Genomic DNA, 11,415 nt, shown 5'->3' with positions numbered 1-11,415 from the left:
CTGGCAGCCATGGGAGCCTAAGGGGCTGCCTTCATTCTTTCTTCTCCTCCACTTGATTTCCTTGGTAGAAAGTCTTCGGCCTTAACGTTTATCGTAGGCCTCGACGTGCTCTACCTTTCCCCCTTATTAGAATCTATTTCTGACCATTTCTTGAGTTTGGATTTGATGTCAAGTTATGATTTTTATGGGGCTTCCTTGGGATTCTTGTTCACCGTGTTGTCCCCGACAAAATCCCGCGGTATCGTCGGATTCGGAGCACTTTTCTTTCGAGAGGGATTTGAGATTTTCATCTCAAATTGAGGTAGGGGGTGTCATAATTTATTATTCTTGTTATATTGCATGCTATTGATGCTTATACAACTCATTTACATGTCTTTGTATCAAATCTAGATACTTTAATTAATTATTTCTTTGTGTAAGATTTAATTTTCCCGGTTGCTCATAGCTTGGTTTAAACATGTGGCATGATATTATATTACTCCTTGATATGGTCATTGACATATATTAAATTGAGAGCATTTGAACAAGTATTGAAGATTTTATTTAATATTTATCTTGAGTAAATATTTAATTCATGTAGCCTTAGCTAGCTTGAAATCAATATGTGTTAGCATATTATATTATGCCCTAGCATGCTCTTCAACATAGGTGAATTTGAGAGTAATCGAAGATGTTTTTAAATCTAGTAATATTTAATTAATTTGATTAATTAAGTTTATTCCATGTGCACTATTCACTCCATTGGATTTTCGACTTGATATCATTGATGTGCATGCCATATGATTTCACATATATTATTTTGAGAATTTTTGGACAACTTTGATTTCTAGAGAAATTAATTAATTTGGTTAATTATTTTTTACTTAGTGTTCTAATGATTTGGACATCTATTTCATAGGGCTTTTGCCTTTTTATCATGTATCATGACTTGTTGCAACTTAGCTTCATTAATGTAGTTAATGGACTTGCATCCTTACATTGGAGTGATTTAATTGTTCAAGTATTGTTAAACAAATAATTAAATTATTAATCTTATGCTAGTGGTATAATTACATCAATGGATTCCTTGTGTTTTAAATCCTAATTTTTAGTCTATATAGATGCAATCTATGATTTCTTGACATTTCACATGCCATTATAGTTGAGAACTTAGGACATGACTTGTGTGTTCCAAAATCTTGGTTGTGCATGAAATGTGGTTTAATGCATTACTTGTATCTTGATACAATCTTGACTTGCACAACTTGTTGATTTTGGAACTTGGGATATCAATAAAAAATTGACATGGCTAGGACTTGGTTCTAGTACGGGAGATAGAGAGCTCCCTACACTATAGTGTGCACTAGGGGAAGGTACCCATGGGTTAGTAGCCCTAAAGTGATCCCGAGAGTACGGTTTTAATCCGGGCGATATCCGAGTTTCCACATTGGTTGATTTCACTCTTTAAATTTCAAGTTGCTATTCCTTGAAGATTTAAAACTTTTCGTGTTATGTGAAATGCGCCAATCTTGTTCCATTGCAAAGATTTTATGCTTCATCCGTGATTGCACTCCTTAAATTTCAAGTGTTGTATTCCTTGAAGAGTTTGGGACTCTTTTCGTGTTTTATGGAATATTCCATCCTTGTTTAATAGCATAGATATTATGCCTTGTTCTTGATTCCATGTATAACCCTTTTCGTGGTATATGAAATGTTCCATTCTTGTTTACTTGTATAGATATTATGCATCTTCCTTGATTCCACGCCTTGCCCCTTTGTCGTGTTAATTGAATTATTTCAATCTTATTAATTTTCTTAGTTATCTCGTTCCATGTTACTTTATGCTATCGTGACTTAGGAATGATCCTATACATGTAACTTGACATAGATTCTAGGTGGCATGGTCCACATGTAATGATTTATATTAACATGCAAAATCTATAAACCCTTAGATTTCAAGTGATATCTCTTGAAGATATAAGGACCTTGTCGTGTTGTATGGAGTATTTCCTACCTTGTTTAATTGTATAGATATTATGCTTACTTCGTGTATTTAGACCTCATTTAGTATACTTGAAACCGTGCACTTGCTTCTTGTATCTAGATTCCATTTTGTATACTCGTGTCTTGTATACTTGCCTTGCGTGTTTCCAATCTTGTTAGTATACCTGTGTTTTGTATACTTACCTCGTATATTTTCATCTTCGTTTAGTACACTTGTAACCAGTATGCTTATATGTCGTGTATCTCATTTCAATCGCATGATTAGGTTAGGATGATCCCTGAGTCTCACTCTGATATAAACGTTAGGTGGCATGATCCCTTTTGAATTGTTTCAAGTTAATGTAAAAATCTATAAGAAATTGAGTCATGCATGTTCATTCTCTACGAGTAAACTTGTTTACTCACCCCGAAGTTACTGGGGGATTTGTTTAGGTACGAAGACTTGGTTTATGATTCTCATCGCTCCGTGCATGACTTGTAGCTTTTAGTTTCTATTTCATGCAAGTGTTAGCATGAAATGCCATTGTCGTAACCTTATGTATCAAACTTGTATTCTTTGATTCCATTTATGTAATGTGTACAGAAGTACACTCTTTTCATTGTATTCAACATGTATAAGATGACGCCGGGGCCAATGACATGTATCTTGTATTCTATGCACTTTCGTTTTCAAGATTTATTATGAAAATATTGAAAAATGCCAAGTCATTGTATCATAACTTTTGCATCGGGTGTGGGAATTCTATTCTTCTTCTTTCATAGGGTCTCCATGATCATGTATGAGGTGTGGCCAAGGGCCAAACACCTTTCATTCTAGGTTTTGCATTGTGGTTCCATTTATAGTGTTTTTAGGCATTTTTGGCCGTTAAGAGGTCAAATTTTGCATTCTTGACATTTTGAAGCCGCGGACCATTAAGACACATCTTAAATGTCTTTTTACGTTTACGTGCATGTCCACATTGCACAAAACTCTTGAGTTTCAACTTTTGACCTATTTTTGGGTGATTTTATGATTTTTTTATGAAAAATTCATGCATGGGAGTGTCATTTGAGTTCCTCCTTGTTTAGGCATGTTTTGGATGCTTGAACGAGGTTAGGAAATGTTTTCAAACTTGTTCAGATAATGTAGAATGCATGTAGAACCTTAGAGATGAACCGGGCACCATTTGATCATATTGCAGCAGCTTTTCATTTCTGCAGCAGAGGCGTCAGTCAGCTGATGGAGCACCATTGGTCGGTTGACACATGCTTGAGGGTCCATTCCAATAGCCTTTTTAAGGAAATGGTCATTTCGGCCGATCGACGATTGGCCTTCGATTAACCGATCCTCTCTGAGAGCATTTTCTGCATCTTTTCCTTGCACAACTTTGTGGTTCCAACTTTGAGAGATCATATCCCCTTCATTTCAAATCCAAATCTAATTATTCTTAAGTCTAAGTATAAGAGTTTGAAGTTATCTTTCCAATGGTACCAACCACTCATCAAAACTCCACCTATAGTGTGAGTTATTCCAGTTTTAGTGTGATAGGTACGTGGTATCTCCTAAACGGATAATGCCTCCTCATTTTAATTTCATATCTTTTCCGTTCGGACTCAGAATCAGGTGATTATTGAGTCCAACCTTGTTCATTTTTCGTTGTCCTTCCAATGGTGTGCACGGTGGCAACCATTTCAGTATGAAATGACCATTTTGCCCTTGGTTCATTTCTTTTCGGGTTTGGCATTCTTGCTTCATTTGCTTGGTTCATTGAGTTCCATGATCTTACAGAAGGTCATCAAAGTGTCTTGGAGGTGTGTTGTGTCTTGGGAGACTGTTGTCTTGTTTCTTCTGCTTCTGCATCTTGGATCCGTTTCAGGTCATCACAGTACACACTGGGTTGAAAAATCCAGGGTCGTTACATAAGCCAATCCTAGAAGATAAGGGATGGACTTCTCTAAGCCTACGTGGATAACACAAAATCCACGATGAAATCCTGAAGGATAAGCCAATCCTACAGGATAAAAGGTAGACTTCTCTAAGTCCGAGCGGATGATACAAAAGCCATGGTGAGATCCTAAAGGATAATCTAATCCTAAAGGATAAAGGGTTGACTTCTTTAAGTCTAAGTTGTAATGCATCCAGACAAACAGAGAAATTTAAGTCATGGGTGTTTACACATATTGAGCTATCATGTTACGTAAACAATATACGTATATTGTCAGTCAAACATAATGTGATGCTTCACACTTTTTCCATTTTTCAATTTTTCAGATTATTTTATTTTTTGCACCTCGTTTTGCTTGCCATGCATCGGTTAGCATGTCACGAGGGTTTCGAGAGTGATTTGGGGTATTTCTAGGAGTTTAAAACTCTTAGAAATGTATTTTAAGCCAATTTGTTATTTTTCGCTTTTTCGGCCTGGGAGACCCTGTGTGGGTCCTACACCTGGATTTTTGGGTGACCATTTAATAAATATTTTAATTATTATTGGTTCATTGTGTGAGGGTAGAATTAGAAATTGACTTCGTGATGGCATAATGGTGAATTAGTATCAAATCTTGATCGTGATCAAAGTCTTATATCTACAACGATTAGAGAAAAGCAGATCTACTTTTATATCGAATTCAGATATTGAAGAACAGAGTAAAAGCGATCACACTTTGAAAGGATCAAAGCATTCGAGGAGTGTTATTTGATCTACCTGCAACCTTTTTACAGAGATCAAGAATAAGCCTGAGGTCAAGTGCTGTAATACCCCTAAATTTTAAAAAGATAGTCTCGGCATTTTAAGTTTTATTTTATTGCATTTTTATTTGTTTATGTGTTTAGTTGCCTGTTTATTTTAATTAATTGATTGATTGTTTGTTTTAATTGAATTGTTTGTTTAATTGTTAATTTAATTGTATTTTTATTTTCTTTAGTTGGATTAAATTAGTTTTAATTGTTTAAAGAATTTATTAATTTATTTAAATGAGCTAAATGGATTTAATAAGAGTTATTATTTATAATGTGAAATTAGGGTTTTATGTTTTATGACATTGTGGGTTAGCCGACTTAGAGGAAGGGTTTCCTTCTCTAAGTATAATTAAATATTAGGTTATGAGAGAAGCCTATATATATATCGTTTTGTGTTTATAAGGGTTTTAGAACCCTTTTCCCGTAACTGGAGGTAGAGAGAAATAGAGAGGGCTTGAGAGGAAAAACAGAGAGAAAGAGTTGGGGGTTTTTGCCACGAACAAAGACTGAACCAAGGAGGGATAGTTAACGCTTGCTCGTGGGTTGAATAAGGAGCAACAGGGGTCGATGAAAGCAATTAAGGTCGCCGAATTTACTAGAGCAGACGGTTTAAGGTTTTGAACTGAAACCTAAAGGCAAGTTCATATTCTAACTCCTTCCCTTAAACCTGTGTTATGTGCATACCTAGGTAGACTCTAGGGTTTAAATTAATGTTAAAGCATATCTTATATGCATGGTAATTCAGACTGTAAACAGATTTATTGAGTTGATTAACTGAATTTGATTTAATGAACAAACTGTTCAGTTTGTGTTTAATTCTTTTTAACGATGCGTACTGGTTGTCAACGAGTTTCTGGATAATCTGGGACATTAACTGAACCCTAGAAAGCTTAATAAAAACATTATAGAGACTCTGAACAACGCCAGAGGCGAAGAAGACAAACAAAAATCAGACTACGGCTCTTAAGGGAGAGAGAGAGTCAGCCCCCTAAAGGAGGGAGCCAGCTCCCTTAATGTCAGAGCCGGCTCCCACATGTTGGGAGACAGCTCCCAGCTCCTTAGAGCCAGCTCCTAAGGGTGAGGAGTTGGCTCCCATGTGTTTGGAGAAGGCTTTCAACTTTTGAGAGCTTGCTCTCGCCCTAAAACGCACAGAAAGTGTTTTTATGGTTTGTTTGGGCTGTCTGGGGTTTTCTTAAGCGGTTTAAATTGCACTGAATGATATAAATAACTGCTATAGACTTATGAAAATATTGGAAAACATTATTACATTATTGTATTAACAAATGGAGTAACATGAAGTCAAAGAAAAGCCTGCATGTTGAATATGGTTTTGGTTAATTTATTTGCTTACTGAAATTTAACAAATCACTTGTATATGATTTAATGGTGTTTCATCATATTTCAATCATGTTATAAGTGTATTGGATTGTCTGCAATTAACTATGCTTGGATTGGATTAAATTGATATTTAATTTGTTGTAAACTGTATCAATTTATAGACTATTTGGAGGATTTAAATGCTTAGCTTTATTTTAGCAATTCACAGGATTAGAACATGATTTTTAGGTCTTATAATGAATGCCTAATATGGTCATATATGTATTAAACTTTATTTATGCATATCTTAGAGTATGGTTGATGAGTACTTATTACTGTTATATCAATTATGCTAGTTGGAGGATTGTATGCACCGGTATGGGACGGTGGCATACTAGGGAGGGATTAGTCTAAACACTAAGTCCTACTTATACTGGATTGAGGTATGGATTAATCATAAAGGTTAAGTCCTACTCATAACGGTGTTAGGTCAATAAATAATTGAATGACATACTTTGGTTTCTGGATGGATTTTTATACATATGTTAGGGCACTGTATTAGATGGATGATATTTTGTATTAGGCTTATACGAACTTTATATATTTATGATTATGGTGCCGTGATATGAGCTTGAGTCTCAAGATCATGGTTAGGGTGCATATATCGCATAGGATGGATAATTAGACATAGTTGTTGTTCCCTAGTAGGTCTAGGTACACATGACCACGTTATATGCAATTTGCATGGTATCTCTACTTAGGCTGAGACAGACCTATTGGGCTAGTGAGCATCCTATAGTGTGTATTTATACATATATGGACTACTTTAGTTATTGTTGAGCTATATAGGATGTATTTACGTATCGGGTTTTTGTATAGATTGTAGTAGGATAGAACTTGCATGTCGGCCTAACCCACTCTCTTATTTTTCAGGTGTTCGTCAGTTCCAGGCTTAGAGCTTGATCGTGCTGAACAGATATAGTCATTCATTCCTCTGACTACGTAGGATTGCTTTCCATGTTTAGCTTTGGATTTTGTTTCAGTTGTTTCCTTTTCAGTTTGGGATTTTATTAGGGGTTCACTAGATGGATTCCCGAGTTGTTTAATTAATGGAGGTTTGGATTATTGGATTTTAATTATATTACTTTGAGGATTTTTAATTTAGAATTCTTTCAGCGTTTATATATTATTTATTTCTTAATTCTTTTTGTAATCCGTACTCATTTACATATTAATTGTTTGGTATCCCTCGAATCTGTACTCGGACTTGATCACCCGTGGCTCTAGAATCAAGGGGTATCACAGTTGGTATTAAAGCACTTCAGGTTCAGTGTCTCTAGGATTCTATCATTTAAGACTTCCGCGTAGCGTTTTCTCTTGTTTAGAGCTTAAGTTTAAGATTTATTGTATTCCTTTACGGTTCGGTTTAAATCGTACTGATGTCTGTCTTTCTATGTTAACAGAATAGTTAATGTTAGAACCAGACAGAACAATCAGCGACGAAAGGAAGTGGCTCGTAGGCAGCAAGATCTCCTACAGCGTCAGCAAATTGAGGAAGAATAGCGAATGCCTGGGTTTCAGGATGATGATGGTCAGTTCTACGAGGAGCATGAGGAAGTTCAGCAGACTCAAGATCAAGGAGGAGATCCAGAGTATCCTCCTCATATCAATGACCTCATTACTCGGGCTATAGAAGCAGGTGTGACAGCTGCACTTCGGAATCAACCACAGGTTCAGCAGGCACCTGTACCAGCACCAGTGGTTCAGACTGATACTTAGGAAAAGGCTAGAAGTTCTTCACAAAGAGGAGCCCACCTGAGTTCTCAGGCTCTACCGATGCGAAAGCAGCTCACCAGTAGAAACAGAACATCGAGCGACATCTTCGCCTGGTTAAGTGCACGGAGGTTCAGAAGCAGATGCTTGCTACCTTCAAGCTAGTTTGAGATGCACTACAGTGGTGGGAGTCAGTTACTACCGCAAAGGAGAGGATGTCATTGACTTATGATCAGTTCAGTGCATGCTTTGATGAGAAGTACTTTCCTTATGCAGTCAGGGTAGCTATGAAGACAGAGTTCCTTAATCTGCAGCGGGGAAACATAACTGTGGCAGAGTATGAGCAGCAGTTTACACGCTTATCTCTTTTTACTCCAGATGAGGTGAATACAGAGGAGAAGAAGCGCAATAGTTTCATTAAGGGACTGATGTGGTCTATTAAGCGAGCTATTATAGGTATTTTAGCTTACACTACTTATGCTCAGGTGGTAGACGCAGCTCTACAGCAGTATCAGTTGGCCATGGACTTTAGACAGGCTAAGGGTGAGAAGCGGGGTGACAAAGACTCTGTAAATCAGTCAGCTGAGAAAGAGAATGGCAATGGACACTGACAGAATGACAAGGGTAAATTCCACTAACAACAGTCTTAGAAGAAGCACAAGGGTGGTTCTGATGCTGACAGGGATGGGGCACATATTCAGAAGCAGCAGAATGGGGGACCATAGGCAGGACAGGGTTAGCCACAGGCTAACCAACAGAGGAGGCCATTTGGCACTTTCCAGGGTAGTTGTTACACTTGTAGAGAGTATGGTCATACTTCCAGGCAGTGTCCTAAAGCAGAACAGGGACAGAGACAGTATGTGCAGCAGGGATAGAGGGCATCGGTACCTTTACCCACTCCACAGGTTCCACGAATTCAGGGACAAACATATTCGGCATTACCGGCACCGCCACAGCCTCAGGGACAGGCACCATCATAATTGCATTATGGTAGGGTTTTCAACCCCATGCAGTAGGATGTTCAGGCACCTCAGGTTGTTGAGGGTATGTTTCTTATTCATGGATCATTGGGTCATGTTTTATTTGATACGGGTGCTACAAACTCATTTGTTTCTAGATCTTTTGTTGCTTTATCGGGGATGACAACGCGGGTATGCAGTAGACCTCAGGGTATTTCTACACCTTTAGGCAATACAGCCATTTTACATGAGAGTGATGGGCCTGTGACACTAGATATTGGTTGACTCAGATTTCTAGCCAATATATTGGTCCTGGACATGCACACTTATGATGTGATACTTGGGATGGATTGGTTATCTCACTACCATGTCCAAGTTAATTGTTATAATAGGTCTGTTGTATTTACCATACCTGGTCAGGATATGTACGTCGTCGCTATACCATGTTCTAAAGGGGTCACTAGCACTTATTTGTTTCATATGGAGGAGGAAACAGAGAAGGGGATTACTGTGTCATTGGATAGCAAACCAATTGTACAGGATTTTCTGGATGTTTTTCAGGAGATTCCAGGGTTGCCACCTAGTCGCGAGATAGACTTTGTGATTGACTTGGCTCTAGGCACTACGCCTATTGCTAGGGCACCATATAGGATGGCACCAGTGGAGATGAGAAAGCTGAGGGATCAGATTCAGCAATTATTTAGCTAGGGTTTTATTCATAGGAGTACTTTACCCTAAGGAGCACCAGTTCTGTTTGTGAAGAAGAAGGATGGTTCGCTTCGCCTGTGTATAGATTACAGGGAGTTGAACAAGGTTACTATTCGTAACAAGTACCTTTTGCCCAGGATTGATGATCTTTTTGATCAGTTGAAGGGAGTTACATACTTCTCTAAGATTGACCTGCATTATGGATATCATTAACTTTGGGTTAGGGAGCAAGATGTTCCGAGGACAGCGTTTCTCACTAGATATGGTTCTTATGAGTTTCGGGTCATGCCTTTCAAATCGACTAACGCACCAGCAGTCTTCATGGATTTAATGAACAAAGTGTTCAGGGCTTACTTGGATCAATTTGTCATCATCTTTATTGATGATATTTTGATTTGTTCTAAGTCAGAGGACGATAATGTCATACATCTTCGCACAGTGTTGCAGACACTTCGTGAGCACCAGTTATATGCCAAGTTCAAGAAGTGTGAATTTTGGCAGCGAGAAGGGAAGTTTTTGGGTCACGTGGTGTCAAAAAAGGGAATAGCGGTAGATCCAGCCAAGGTTTCAGCAGTGGTTGAGTGGGGACAGCCTACTTCACCTACCGAGATTTGGAGTTTCCTCGGATTGGTAGGATATTATCGTAGGTTCATCCAGAGGTTCTCAAAGATAGCAGAACCACTCACTCACCTGACTAAAAAGGGTGTACGATTCGTGTGGGATTAACACTGTCAGAAAGCTTTTAATGAGCTAAACCGCAAGTTGACTTTTGCACCGGTTCTGTCTACTCTACAAAGCGGGATTGAGTATCTTGTCTCCACAGATGCTTCTTTGCAAGGTCTTGGATGTGTTTTGATGCAGGAGGAGTGACCAATTTCATATAGATCTCGAAAGCTTAAGCCCTATAAGCTTAATTATCCAACACATGATTTGGAGTTGGCAACTATGGTCTTTGCCTTACGCATTTGGAGGCATTATCTGTTAGGAGAATCCTTTAGATTATTTAGTGATCACAAGAGTCTGCAGTATTTGTTCACTCAGCGGGAGCTGAATATGAGACAGCATCGATGGTTAGAGTTTGTGAAAGACTATCATTTCTCTATACAGTACCATCCAGGGAAAGTGAATGTGGTGGCAGATGCACTCAGTCGCCGACCCGCTGCTAGTTTTTCTGCTCTATTCACTACTAAGTGGAATGCTTTAAAGACGGTGGATAAGTTATTAGATGCTTTAATGGCTTCCATGGTAGTTGCACCTTCTATCATTCACAAAGTTTTGAGGGCGCAACTCATGGATCAGCAGTGCATTGACAAAATTACAGAGATAACTTCTGCTAATGATTTGATGAAGGATGTGATGACTGAGACTCACCACTCTGAGTTTTCTGTTCATTTAGGAGGAGACAAGATGTATTAGGATATGAAGTGGCAGTTTTGGTGGGCAAGTATGAAAAAGGACATTGTTATTTTTGTCTCTCAGTGTAGTACTTGTCAGATGGTCAAGATTGATCATCAGCGGCCGCCAGGAGCTCTACAGCCACTACCTATATCGGAGTGGAAATGGGAGAGCATTTTTATGGATTTCGTGGAGGGATTGTCTAATTCTTTTAAAGATCACAATTCCATTTGGGAAATCGTTGATAGATTGACTAAATCATCTCATTTCTTGCCTATTCGCACTGACTTCACTTCCGAGCAGTTAGCGAGACTTTACATTTCGGAGATTGTGAAGCTACATGGCATTCCATTATCTATTATATCGGACAGGGATTCGAGCTTTATGTCAGGGTTTTGGAAGATTTTTCAGCAGGCTTTGGGTACAGAGTTGCATCTTAGCACTGCTTATCATCCTCAGACTGATGGACAGGCCGAGCAGGTTAATCAGATCATGGAGGATATGCTTCGTTCGTGTGTTCTTAATTTCAAGGCTACTGGGAAAATTATTTACCACTTGTGGAGT

Source organism: Cornus florida, unplaced genomic scaffold (assembly GCF_030987335.1).
Source record: "Cornus florida cultivar Cherokee Brave unplaced genomic scaffold, ASM3098733v1 CherokeeBrave_3.0.0_Hap2_Chr08, whole genome shotgun sequence".
NCBI lineage: Eukaryota > Viridiplantae > Streptophyta > Magnoliopsida > Cornales > Cornaceae > Cornus > Cornus florida.
Note: the sequence above shows the minus strand (reverse complement) of the source record.